Raw genomic sequence first — 13,101 nt, forward strand, 5'->3', positions numbered from 1 at the left:
AGGTGGGTTAGCAGATTCCTCCTCTTCCTCTTCACTCTCTGGATACTCAGGTGTTGGTGGTTACACTACAACTTTGACAAACCTGGTCCTCTACCTCTTTTGTCATGACTTCTTGGCTAAGACTTTTGTTCTTCCAGCACCACTAGGTTGCTCTGAAGATAGAGACAACCCTTTATTGGCTTCAACTGACTTTGGAATCTTCCTCGTAGTTGCCCTCTATCTTTTTCTTATGAGAAGTGCTTTCCTCTGGGACAAAATATGCATCCTCCTCATGAGATTTGAGCTTCTTCCTTGCCATAGTTGCCATCTTGGGTAGGTCATGGGAGTCGGGGGTGCATGGGTCTGACTCACTGCTCTCGGGACTAATGCCTGAATCAACTTTAACACTTTGTTCTCTAAATGCATTCTGGCTATCCTCGGATCCTGAGATACTCACAAGCTCACCCTGTGAATAGATATAGAAAAGTTGGAAAGATTAGCATCTCAAAACACAATTGATTTTGCAAAATTTGAACTCAAAATCTTAGTTTCAGAATTCAGCTATGTAGGTTTTGGTTCCACCAAGATCTCATTTTCGGAGCCAACGAGACATGCTTTCTCCTTAACAGAGACTTGGCCACCATTTATGGAGTCACCAAAAATGTTAACTCGGTCTCTACGAGATAGTTCTTAGAGCCGAAAAACCAGAATCGGTGGAATCGATTCTTTTGCACTAGGTGCTACCCGATATGCATATAGTGGAACCCTAACCTAAAATCTTTCGTTCGGCTAATATAACCACACGCCAGTCGGATGCGCCATGCCACTCAGACTACATACAACAAGGTAAAGGCACCGAAGAGATGGCAACGGCTAAGGACTTAATCCACCACATGACGTGCAGTGAAGACCTTCATTACGAGTAACGTCGGGCATTAAGTATGCCGTTTCTAGTAAGTCCCTTCTTTATTACCATTTATTGCCTTGTAATGGTGCTCGGCTGGTCATGGCAGCCACTGTATAAGCCACTCCCGGGCACCAGCTCAAGGGTTCAACACTTGTAATCTTTTACACCCTATAAGAAAACACCAGCCTCACGGCTCGAGACGTAGGGCTATTACCACTTCCGAGTGGGACCTCAACTCATAAATCCGAGTGCATCCACTGCGCCTAGCTAGACTTCACCGCTTAGTTCGTACCCCTGGTACTATTGTCAGGATCATTCCCACGACAGTTGGTGCCCACCGTGGGGCTGCACTTCTAACAAATCCAGCGCAGTTGGAGATCCTCTTCGGGTCCCTCAGCTTCATCCTCGATGATTCGGCGTGGCTACATGATGCGCCACTGGACACCGACGCCATCGCCGCGCGAGGTGTGTCGCATTTCAGCACAGTTGCGCACAGGGTTCTTATCAGAGAGCCATCAGTGTTGTATCATTTGGCATCGCCACGACCAGTTGCCGTCCGCCGCAAGCGCTCTGGGCGCTCACGGATGCAGTGATGGATCAACCACACTATGGCCAACCAGGCCATCTCCGGACAGGTGGCCATGCTCAGCTCTGATGAGCCCTCTGTCTCCCCTTCATCGAGCGAGGAGTCACTCGGCGACTCCGACTGCGATAGTAGCACGGGTGCAGCCGAGATCCTGATGACCGAGACAAATAGGGGAGGCAACCCCGACCATGCCTCGTAGAACTCTCTCGAGCATGATGACAGGGATCGCCACCATGGAGACAGCAACTACCACATTCCGCAACCGCTCACTGAGTAGCAGCGTGAAGAACTACGGCGGAGGAGCGACCAAGTTCTTCGCACCCCCATCACCCGGGAATACCCTGGAGGAGATCATGCTCGAGAATGCGCGACTAGCCAACTTGGCCGAGCGCGAGCGCCTCGAATGGCTCCAGCGTTCACTCGATGATCGGGATGCGAGAGACCAGCCGAGCTCTAGTCATAGGCAGTTGTTTCCGAATGACCGCCTGTGGCACATCAAAGTGATGCGGACTCCTCTACTGAACATGGTCACCGCCAATCGGATCGCTGATTCCATTCAGCCAAGTGACAGCGCGGCCAGGGAAGGCATTCAGCAGATCCAAGCTCTGCTGAAGACGGCCCTACAATAGAATTCTGCACTGTCGCAGTCGCGGCACCACATCCATAGCAAGTTCGTCCAAGCAGACACCATGCAGTCGGCCCATAGCCCGCACGTGCATAGGCGACGCCAAAGGTATCCCCCTCTCCCGAGAGGCCTGCAGGGAGACTCGGGGCAAGGTTATCGGGACCGAAGCAGGTCACCCCCTTAGGGGAGTGGCTCACTCAAACGTCGTCCTCACGACCGTAGGCCAAGCCTCAATCGGCGGCGTGGTCATGAGGGCAGTGACTACCGGGCCCCCGAGTTTAACGCTCGATCCATCATCACGCAGGAGGTGATCGACCAATCACGAGCATGTCGGGGAGTGTACGGCCTCGAATGCTTTGGCCGACACATCCGGGAGGCGGAAATACCCTCCAACTACCGGTTGGCCATGGGGATCGGCAAATTTAATTGTGAGTCGAAGCCAGAGACTTGGATGGAAGACTACCGAGTAGCCGTCCAGATCAGCGGCGACGACTAGGTCGCGATGAAGCACCCGCCCTCATGTTGGAGGGGTCCACGAGGGTGTGGCTCAACCAGCTGCCCCCAGCAGGATCCACACCTGGGCGATCTCGCTCGAGTGTTCGTCAAGACATTCAAGGGCACGTACAAACTCCCAGGAGGAATGATAGAGTTTCGACACTGCATCCAAAATACCAACGAGACTCTCCGGGAGTACATTCAATGGTTGACCACTCTCCACAACACCGTTGAGAACGTCAACGAGCACCAGGCCGTGTGCGCTTTCAAAGAGGGCAGTCAGTATTGAGAGCTCATCCTCAAGTTCGGCCGATCGGGAGACCTGTCTCTCAGTAGGGCCGTGGAGATTGCCAATCCATATACAAATGGTGAGGAAGAAGACCACCTCCGCAGTGGCAATGGCCGAGCCAGCGAAGCCCTGTAGTCGGGCAATACTCGAAAGAAATAAAAGTGACAAGGCGACCCATCGGGTAAGGCCAAAGTAGTTTCTGCCCCAAGACAGGTCCAAGGGAAATCCAAGAAAAAGAAGGATTTGGCTAGCAAGAAGAAAGCCGAGTCAAAGAGCAATCTCCTAGAACAGCCATGTCCGATCCATTCTCGTAAAGACGAGGAGGGGGAGACTATCCCCGCCAAGCACACGGCTCGTGGATGCCGACTGCTCTGTATGGAGATGGGCGGAGAGGCCTCTAGAGACAAGGATGATGAGAACGAGTCCGCGGATGCCTCCGGGTATCCTAACATTCACGCGGCCCTCATGATCTTTGCTGACGTGGAGAGCAAGAGTCGATTGAAAGTTATCAATCGGGAGATGAACGTGGCAACTCCAGCTATCACAAAGTACCTCGACTGGGCAAAAACGCTCGTCACCTTCAACCAGTCAGATCACCTGGCCAGCATAGCCACCCCAAAGAGGCAGGCACTAGTAGTCGACCACGCAGTCAACGGGTTCCGACTGCGGAAAGTCCTCATGAACGGAGGCAACAACCTCAACATCATCCATGTGAACACTCTCAAGGCCATGGACATCCCATTGTCCCGGCTGAGCAAGAGCCACATGCAGTTCCACGGGATCATCCTCGGGAAGAAAGTCGAGTCACTCAGTCAGATCACTCTAAGCGTGGTATTCGGCAATGAGAAATTTATTCGCAAGGAGAGGTTGACCTTCGAGGTGGTCGACTTTTGCAGCGCCTATCACGCCATCCTGGGTAGTCCCTCCTATGCACGTTTCATGGCAAGCCTATGTTACATGTATCTTAAACTTAAGAAGCGAGGTCTGAAGGGCGTGATCATGGTGACCGGTGATCGGAAATTTGCCGAAGAGTGCCTCCAGCAATGATCTAAGATCGCAAACGAGCAGGTCCTTGCAGCCGAGCTGGACACGTACAAGAAGGCAATGGACACTGCACATCTGCTCAAGTCAAAGCGGTGAGCAACTGAATCTCCTTTTCACTCGGCTGGCGGGATGAAGTAGGTTCTGATCCACCCTACTGATTTGAGTGCCTCTACGACCAAAATCTCCACCTCACTCGGAGACAAATAGGAAGCCGAGCTCATCGAGTTCCTCTATGAGAACTGGGACATCTTCGCATGGAAGCCATCTAACATGCCGGGGATCCCTAGGGAACTGGCTGAGCATCGCCTCCGAGTGGACCCAAAGATCAAACCCGTAAAGGAGCACTTGTGCCGCTCCTCCGTGGAGAAGCGTAAGGCAATCGGCGAGGTGATCGCTCGGCTCATAGCTGTCGAGTTCATCCGCGAGGTCTACCACTCCGAGTGGTGGGCGAACGTGGTCCTGGTCCCAAAGAATAACAATACACTCTCAATGTGTATTGACTTCAAGCACCTCAATCGGGCCTGCCCGAAGGATCACTTCCCATTGCCTCGCATAGATCAAATCGTGGACTCTACTGCCCGATCTGAATGCCTGTCATTCCTGGATGCATACTCCAGGTACCACCAGATCTGAATGTATGGACTAGATGAAATAAAGACATCCTTCATCACCCCATTCGGGTGTTTCTGCTATGTCACGATGCCATTCAGTCTCAAAAACACTGGAGCTACATTCCAGCGTACGATTCAAAAATGTTTGCAGAGGCAAATAAGTCGGAATGTCGAAGCGTACATGGACGACATCGTGGTCAAGTCCAGGAAAGGTTCTGACCTCCTGGCTGACCTCGCTAAAACCTTCGCAAACCTTCGACACTTCGGGATAGAGCTCAACCCGGCAAGTGCACCTTCTGTGTACCGGCTGGTAAGTTACTCGGATTTCTTGATTCCGAGCGAGGGATCGATGCTAACCCCGACAAGATCGAAGCCATCATCCAGATGAGACGGCCGGAGCGCATTCATGATGTGCAAACGCTTACGGGCTGCCTTGTGGCCCTCGGTCGGTTCATCTCATGATTCGGTGAGAAGGCATTGCCTCTCTACTGACTGATGAAGAAATACGACAGGTTTGAGTGGAATGATGAGGTCCACATCGCATTCGACCAACTCAAGGCCCTGCTTTCCACCCAGCCAGTGTTGGCTGCTCTGTGCAGCCAGGAGCCCTTGCTCTTGTACGTTGCTGCTACTAGCAAAGTGGTTAGCACCGTACTCACCGTGGAGCGGCAATTATCGGGAAAAGCTTACAAGGTACAAAGACCAATCTACTACATTTCCAAAGTGTCGACCCCTTCAAAACAAACGTATCTCCACTATGACAAGTTGGTCTATGGGATCTGCCTGAACGTGAAGAAGGTGGTCCACTACTTCCAAGATCACTCGGTCACCGTCATCAGCGACGCTCCCCTAGCAGAAATTCTACACAATCGGGACGCGACTCATCGAGTGGCCAAATCGGTGATTGAACTCCTACCGCTGGAGATCAAGTTTGAAGCCAAGAAAGCAATCAAGACTCGGGCCGTGGCAGATTTCCTTGCCGAGTGGGTAGAGCAAGAGAAGCCTGCTCTAGTCGTCCCCGAGCATTGTACTATGTTCTTCGGTGGATCCAAGATGGTCCATGGCTCGGGGGCTAGGGTGGTTCTCGTTTCCCCCACGGGAGACTGATTGAGCTACCTCCTCCAAATCCACTTTGATTCATCCAACAATGAGGCCGAGTATGAGGCACTCCTCTACGGGCTCCGCATGGCCATCTCACTCGGTATCCGCCGATTGATGGTTTCTGGCGACTCGAGTCTCCTCATCAACCAAGTAATGAAGGAATATGACATTCGAAGCCCAGCAATGACAGCCTACTGCAGCACGGTCAAGAACCTGGAGAAAAACTTTGAAGGATTGGAACTACACCATGTGCCCCGAGCCAAGAACCAAGTAACTCATGATTTGGCAAAGATCGGGTCCACTCGGAGGATTGTTCCAAAGGGTGTGTTCCTCGAGCACCTACACGGTGCCTCGGTCAAGGAGGACACTTTCACGTAGGAGCCCCCACAAGCAATCAGTTCGTCCGATCCGATTGATATTGATGTCCCGGCCGTGGTCGACCACATGCACGAGATGCTGGTCATCATTCCCGAATGCACACAACCTTATTTAGCTTACTTTCTCCGACAAGAGCTTCCCGAGGACGAGGAGGAAGCCCGCCAAAACATTCGGCAGTCTACGAAGTACTCGGAGACAAACTGTACAAAAAGAGTGTCAGAGGAGTCATCCAGAAGTGCATCTCTCCGGAGGAAGGGCTTCAAATCCTGCACGAGATCCACTCGGGAACCTGCAGCCACCGTGCGTCCTCTTGGACCTTGGTGGCAAAGGCCTTCCGACCAGGTTTTTATTGGCCCGTGCCAATCAGGCGGCGAAGGACATGGTGTACTTGTGCGTTGGATGCCAGTTCTAGAAAAACCAGTCACACAAGCCTACGTGCGCACTGAAGACGATCCCACTCACCTAACCATTCACCGTATGGGGCCTCGATATGGTCGGCCCTCTGCACACCGGGTTGAGTGGATTCACCCAGTTGCTGATTGAAGTGGATAAGTTCAACAAGTGGGTTGAAGCCAAGCCCATCAAAAGCTTGGACTCGGCGACTGTCGTCAGCTTCATTCGGGAGATCATCTTCCGATTCGGAGTCCCAACGACATCATCACCGACGACGGGTCCAACTTTTACTCGGGTGAGTTCCGCGAGTTCTGCTACTCCTAGGGCACTCGGCTTAACTATGCCTCCGTGGCACACCCGTGGCCGAATGGACAGGCGGAACGGGCGAATGGCATGATACTCCAAGGCATGAAGCCCCGGCTGATGAGAGATCTCAAATACGCCGCTCGCGCTTGGGTCGAGGAGTTACCATCCGTCTTGTGGGGTATGTTAACGACTCGAATCGTTCAACTGGGAGAACTCCCTTCTTCTTGGTGTACGGCTCAGAAGCCGTCTTGCCGAGTGACCTGCGTCACAACTCACCCCAAGTGGAGCAGTACATTGAAGCCGAAGCTGAAACAGTGCGCCAAGACAACCTTGATTTTCTAGAGGAAGAGAGGGAACTCGCCCTCATTCAATCCACAGCGTACCTCCAAGACCTTCGACGCTACCATGACAGACAAGTAAGGGATCGAGCATTTCAGGAGCGGGATTTGGTCCTCCGAATGGACCAACAAAACCCCACAAGCTGGCACCTCTATGGCAGGGGTCATTCGCCATCTCCAGAGTTCTGCACAATGGGTCTTATCGACTGTACAACATCGACAATGACATGGAAGAACCTAGAGCTTCGAACACAGACGTGCTCCACAGGTTATACACACAGAGCTTTCTTCATTCCTGTAATGAATCCGAATGAATAGAAGAATAAAGTGATCGATTTTTTGACTAACTTCGAAGACTTCACTCGGGTGAAACACACCCCTAGTGGGTGTAAAACCTTAACCGCGAACCTGTCTTTGTTTAAGGTGAAATCCTGCCTCAAGTGAAGACGACCTCTTCACTGGGGGCTTAGCCACGGACCAGCCTTCGCCTAAGTCAAAATGGTTCTGAATGAAGTTGTGATCCTCATTCGGGTACCTTGATGGACAGGACCATCAGCGAGTTTGCAAGAACTATCATCTCGGTAGCGAACCTATTTCGCCTAAGGTGAACCCTACCCCGAGTGATCGTGTAAACCTCGACACTCTGGGGCTTGGCTGCGAACCAGTTTTCGCCTAAGTTAGAGGGGTTCTGAATAAAGGCAAGACCTCCATTCGAACACCAAGATGAACAAGACGATCATTTCTTGGTAGAGAACCTGTTTCGCCTAATGTGAACCCTACCCCGGGTGATCGTGGAAACCTCCACACTCGGGGGCTTAGCTGCAAACCAGTTTTCGCCTACGTTATAGGGGTTCCGAATGAAGGCAAGGCCTCCATTCGGGTGCCAAGATGAACAGAACAATCATTCCTTAGCAGCAATTCCTCTTTCGTCCAGGGAAAATCCTGCCTCGAGTGAAGACGACCTCTTCACTTGGGGGCTTAGCTGCAGACCAGCTTTCTCCTAAGTCAAAATAGTTCCGAATGAAGTCGTGATCGTTGATACATCCATTTTTCATCATGCTTGTATACCAATATTTATTGCATTATGGGCTGTTATTACACTTTATGGGACAATACTTATGCCTTTGCTCTCTTATTTTACAAGATTTACATGAAGAGGGAGAATGCCGGCAGTTGGAATTCTTGACTGGAAAAGGAGCAAATCTAAGAGACCTATTCTGCACAGCTTCGGAAGTCCTGAAAAGTTATGGAGAATTGTTTTGGAATATATAAAAAATGATGGGTGAAAAAAGTATCGCAGGGGACCCACCAGGTGGCCACAAGCCATGTGGCGCGGCCTACCACCCCTGGCCACGCCCTGCAGGCTGGTGCCCCCCCTGATAGGCCTATGATGCCCATGTTCTGCTATATGAAGGGTTTTGACATAGAAAAATCATACCAGAGCTTTTGGGACGCGACGCCGCCGTCTCAAGGCGGAACTTCAACAGAACCAATCTAGAGCTCCAGCGGAGCTATTCCATCGGGTAAATATCCCTCCCGAAGGGGGAAATCAAAGCCATCGTCATCACCAACGATCCTCTCATCGAGAGGGGGTCAATCTCCAGCAACACCTTCATTAGCACCCTCTCCTCTCCAAACCCTAGTTCATCTCTTGTATCCGATCTTTGTCTCAAAACCTCAGATTGGTATGTGTGGGTTGCCAGTAGTGTTGAATACTCCTTGTAGTTGATGCTAGTTGGTTTATTTGGTGGAAGATCATATGTTCAGATCCTTAATGATTAGTAATACTCCTCTAATCATGAATGTGAATATGCTTTGTGAGTAGTTATGTTTGTTCCTGAGGACATGGGATAAGTCTTGTTATAAGTAATCATGTGAATTTGGTATTCTTTTGATATTTTGATAAGTTATATGTTGTCTCCCCTCTAGTAGTGTCATGTGAATGTCGACTACATGACAGTTCACCATTATTTGAGCCTAGAGGAAGGCATTGGGAAGTAATAAGTAGATGATGGGTTGCTAGAGTGACGGAAGCTTAAACCCTAGTTTATGTGTTGCTTCGTAAGGGGCTGATTTGGATCCATATGTTTAATGCTATGGTTAGATTTATCTTAATTCCTATTTCATAGTTGCGGATGCTTGCGAGAGAGGGTAATCGTATGTGGGAGGCTTGTCCAAGTAAGGGAAGCACCCAAGCACCAGTCCACCCACATATCAAATTATCAAAGTAACGAACGTGAATCATATGAGCATGATGAAAACTAGCTTGACATAAATTCCCATGGGTCCTGAGTAGCGCTTTTCTTTATATAAGAGTTTGTACAGGTTTGTCCTTTGCTACAAAAAGGACCGGTCCACCTTCCTGCACCTTTGTTACAATTTTACTTGTTAGCCGTTACAAATTACCTTATCACAAAACTTTCTGTCACCTATAATTTCAGTGCTTGCAAAGAATACCTTACTCAAAACCGCTTGTCATTTCCTTCTGCTCCTCGTTGGGTTCGACACTCTTGCTTATTGAAAGGACTACGATAGATCCCCTATACTTGTGGGTCATCAAGACTCTTTTCTGGCGTCGTTGCCAGGGAGTGAAGTGCCTTTGGTAAGTGGAACTTGGTAAGGAAAAAATTATATATTGTGTTGAAATTTACTGTCACTTGTCACTATGGAAAATAATACTTTGAGGAGCTTGTTCGAGGTATCTTTACCCCGACCGGAACCACAAAGAGATGATCCTCAACCTTCTGCACCTAATGAAAATATTTATTATGAGATTCCTCTGTGTATGATAGAAAAACTGCTAGCTAATCCTTATGCAGGACATGGAACACTACGTCCTGATTTGCACCTAATCTATGTGGATGAAGTTTCTGGATTATTTAAGCTTGCACGTCTGCCCGAGGATGATGTCAAAAATAAGGTCTTTCCTTTATCTTTGAAGGAATAGGCGTTGACATGTTATAGGCTATGTGATAATATTGGATTGTGGAACTACAACCAATTGAAATTGGAATTTAATCAGATGTTTTATCCAATGCATATGGTTCATCGTGATCGGAATTATATTCATATTTTTTGGCCTCGTGTAGGAGAAAGAATCGCTCAAGCTTGGGGGAGGCTTAAGTCAATCTTATACTCATGCCCCAATCATGAGCTCCCGAGAGAAATTATTATTCTGAACTTTTATGCTTGGCTCTCTCGTAATGATCAATCCATGCTCGACACTTCTTGTGTTGGTTCCTTTATGAAGAAAGATACCGTATTCAAATGGGATTTATTGGAAAGAATTAAACGCAAATCTGAATATTGGGAACTTGATGAAGGTAACAAGTCAGGTATAAGACTTAAGTTTGTTTGTGTTAAATCCTTTACAGATTTTCGTGATTTTAGCACTAAATATGGACTTGACTCTGATGTAGTAGCTTCATTTTGTGAATCTTTTGCTACTCATGTTGATCTCCCCAAGGAGAATTGGTTTAAATATCATCCTCCCATTGAAGCTAAAGTGGTAGAACCTATTAAAGTTGAAGAACAAACTACTATTTACAATGCTCATCATGTTATTCCTACTTCTTATATTGAGAAGCCACCCTTTCTTGTGAGGATAAAGGAACATGCTAAAGCTTCAACTATGGTTCGTAAGAGCTATGCTAGAACACCTATACCTCCTAAACAAATTAAAGTAGAACCTAATATTGATATGGTTAAGGATCTCTTGGTTGATAATATTGATGGGAATGTCAGTCACTTCTGTGATGAAGCCGCTAGAATTGCTAGACCTGATATTAAGGGTAAACATAGACCTATTGTTGGCGTGCTTGTTGTTTCTATTAAAATAGGAGATCATTGTTATCATGGATTATGTGATGTGGGTGCTAGTGTGAGTGCAATTCCCTTTACCTTTTACCAAGAAATCACGAATGATATTGCACCAGCCGAATTAGAGGAAATTGATGTTACCATCAAGCTTGCTAATAGAGATACTATTCCACAAATTTGGATTGTTAGAGATGTTGAAGTCTTGTCTGGGAAAATAAAGGATCCTACTAATTTTCTTGTTCTTGGTTCCCGACAAGATGATTTTTGTCCCATTATATTCGGTAGACCCTTCTTGAATATTGTTAATGCTAATATTGATTGTGAAAAAGAAACGGTTACTATAAGTTTTGGGGATGCATCTCATGAGTTCAATTTCTCTAAATTTCGCAAACAACCCCATGACAAAGGACTGCCTAGTAAATATGAAATTATTGGTCTCACTTCTATTGTTGTGCCACCTACCGATCTCCTAGAACAATATTTGCTAGAACATGAAAATGATATGTATATGAAAGAAAGGAATGAAGTAGATAGGATTTTGTTTGATCAACAGCTTATCCTCAAACAGAACCTGCGTGTTGAAATACTCGGGGATCCTCCTCCACCTAAGGGCGATCCCGTGTTTGAGCTTAAACAATTACCTGATGCTCTGAAGTATGCTTCTATTGATTAAAAAGAGATATATCCTGTTATCATTAGTGCTAACCTTTCAGAGCAGGAAGAAAAGAGATTATTGAAAACTATGAGGAAGCACCATGCCGCTATTGGATATACTCTTGATGATCTTAAGGGCATTAGTCCCACTCTATGTTAGCACAAAATCAATATGGAGCCTGATGCTAAACCAGTTGTTGATCACCAACGGCGATTAAATCCAAAAATGAAGGAAGTGGTAAGAAATGAAATACTAAAGCTTTTGGAGGCAGGTATAATTTATCCTATTGGTGATAGTAGATGGGTTAGTCTCGTTCATTATGTCCCTAAAAAGGGAGGTATTACCGTCGTTCCTAATGGTAAAGATGAATTGAATTGGTACAGGTTATAGAATGGTAATTGATTTCGGGAAATTAAATAAGGCTACTAGGAAAGATCATTACCCTCTACCTTTTATTGATCAAATGCTAGAAAGACTATCCAAACATACACATTTTTGCTTTCTAGATGGTTACTCTGGTTTCTCTCAAATACCTGTATCAAAAGAGGATAAAGAGAAGACCACTTTTACTTGCCCTTTCGGTACCTTTGCTTATAGACGTATGCCTTTTGGTTTATGCAATGCACCTGCTACCTTTCAAACATGTATGATGGCTATATTCTCTGACTTTTGTGAAAATATTGTTGAGGTTTTCATGGATGATTTTTCCGTTTACGAAACTTCTTTTGATGATTGCTTGAGCAACCTTGATCGAGTTTTGCAGAGATGTGAAGAAACTAATCTTGTCTTGAATTGGGAGAGGTGCCACTTTATGGTTAATGAAGGTATCGACTTGGGACAGAAAATCTGCGAAAGAGGTATTGAAGTTGATAAAGCTAAAGTTCATGCTATTGAAAAAATGTTGTGTCCAACAGATATCAAAGGTATAAGAAGTTTCCTTGGTCATGTTGGTTTCTATAGCAGATTTATTAAAGACTTCTCTAAAATTTCTAAGCCTCTCACCAATCTTTTGCAAAAGGATATTCCATTTGTTTTTTATGATGATTGTGTAGAAGCATTTGAAATTCTTAAGAAAGCCTTGATCACTGCACTTGATGTTCAATCACCTGACTGGAACTTACCCTTTCATATTATGTGTGATGCTAGTGATTATGATGTTGGTGTTGTTCTAGGACAAAGAGTTGATAAGAAATTAAATGTCATCCATTACGCTAGTAAAACTCTAGACGGTGCTCAAAGAAACTATGCTACCACTGAAAAGGAATTTTTAGCAGTTGTGTTTGCTTGCGATAAGTTTAGACCTTGTATTGTTGATTCCAAAGTAACTGTTCACACTGATCAAGCTGCTATTAAGTACCTTATGGAAAAGAAAGATGCTAAACCTAGACTTATTAGATGGGTCCTTCTACTACAAGAATTTGATCTGCATATTATTGATAGAAAGGGCGTTGATAACCCCGTAGCAGATAACTTGTCTAGATTAGAAAATGTTCTCGATGACGCACTACCAATTGATGATAGCTTCCCTGATGAACAACTAGCTGTCATAAATGCTTCATGCAATGCTCCTTGGTA

This window comes from Hordeum vulgare, chromosome 6H, assembly GCF_904849725.1.
Source record: "Hordeum vulgare subsp. vulgare chromosome 6H, MorexV3_pseudomolecules_assembly, whole genome shotgun sequence".
NCBI lineage: Eukaryota > Viridiplantae > Streptophyta > Magnoliopsida > Poales > Poaceae > Hordeum > Hordeum vulgare.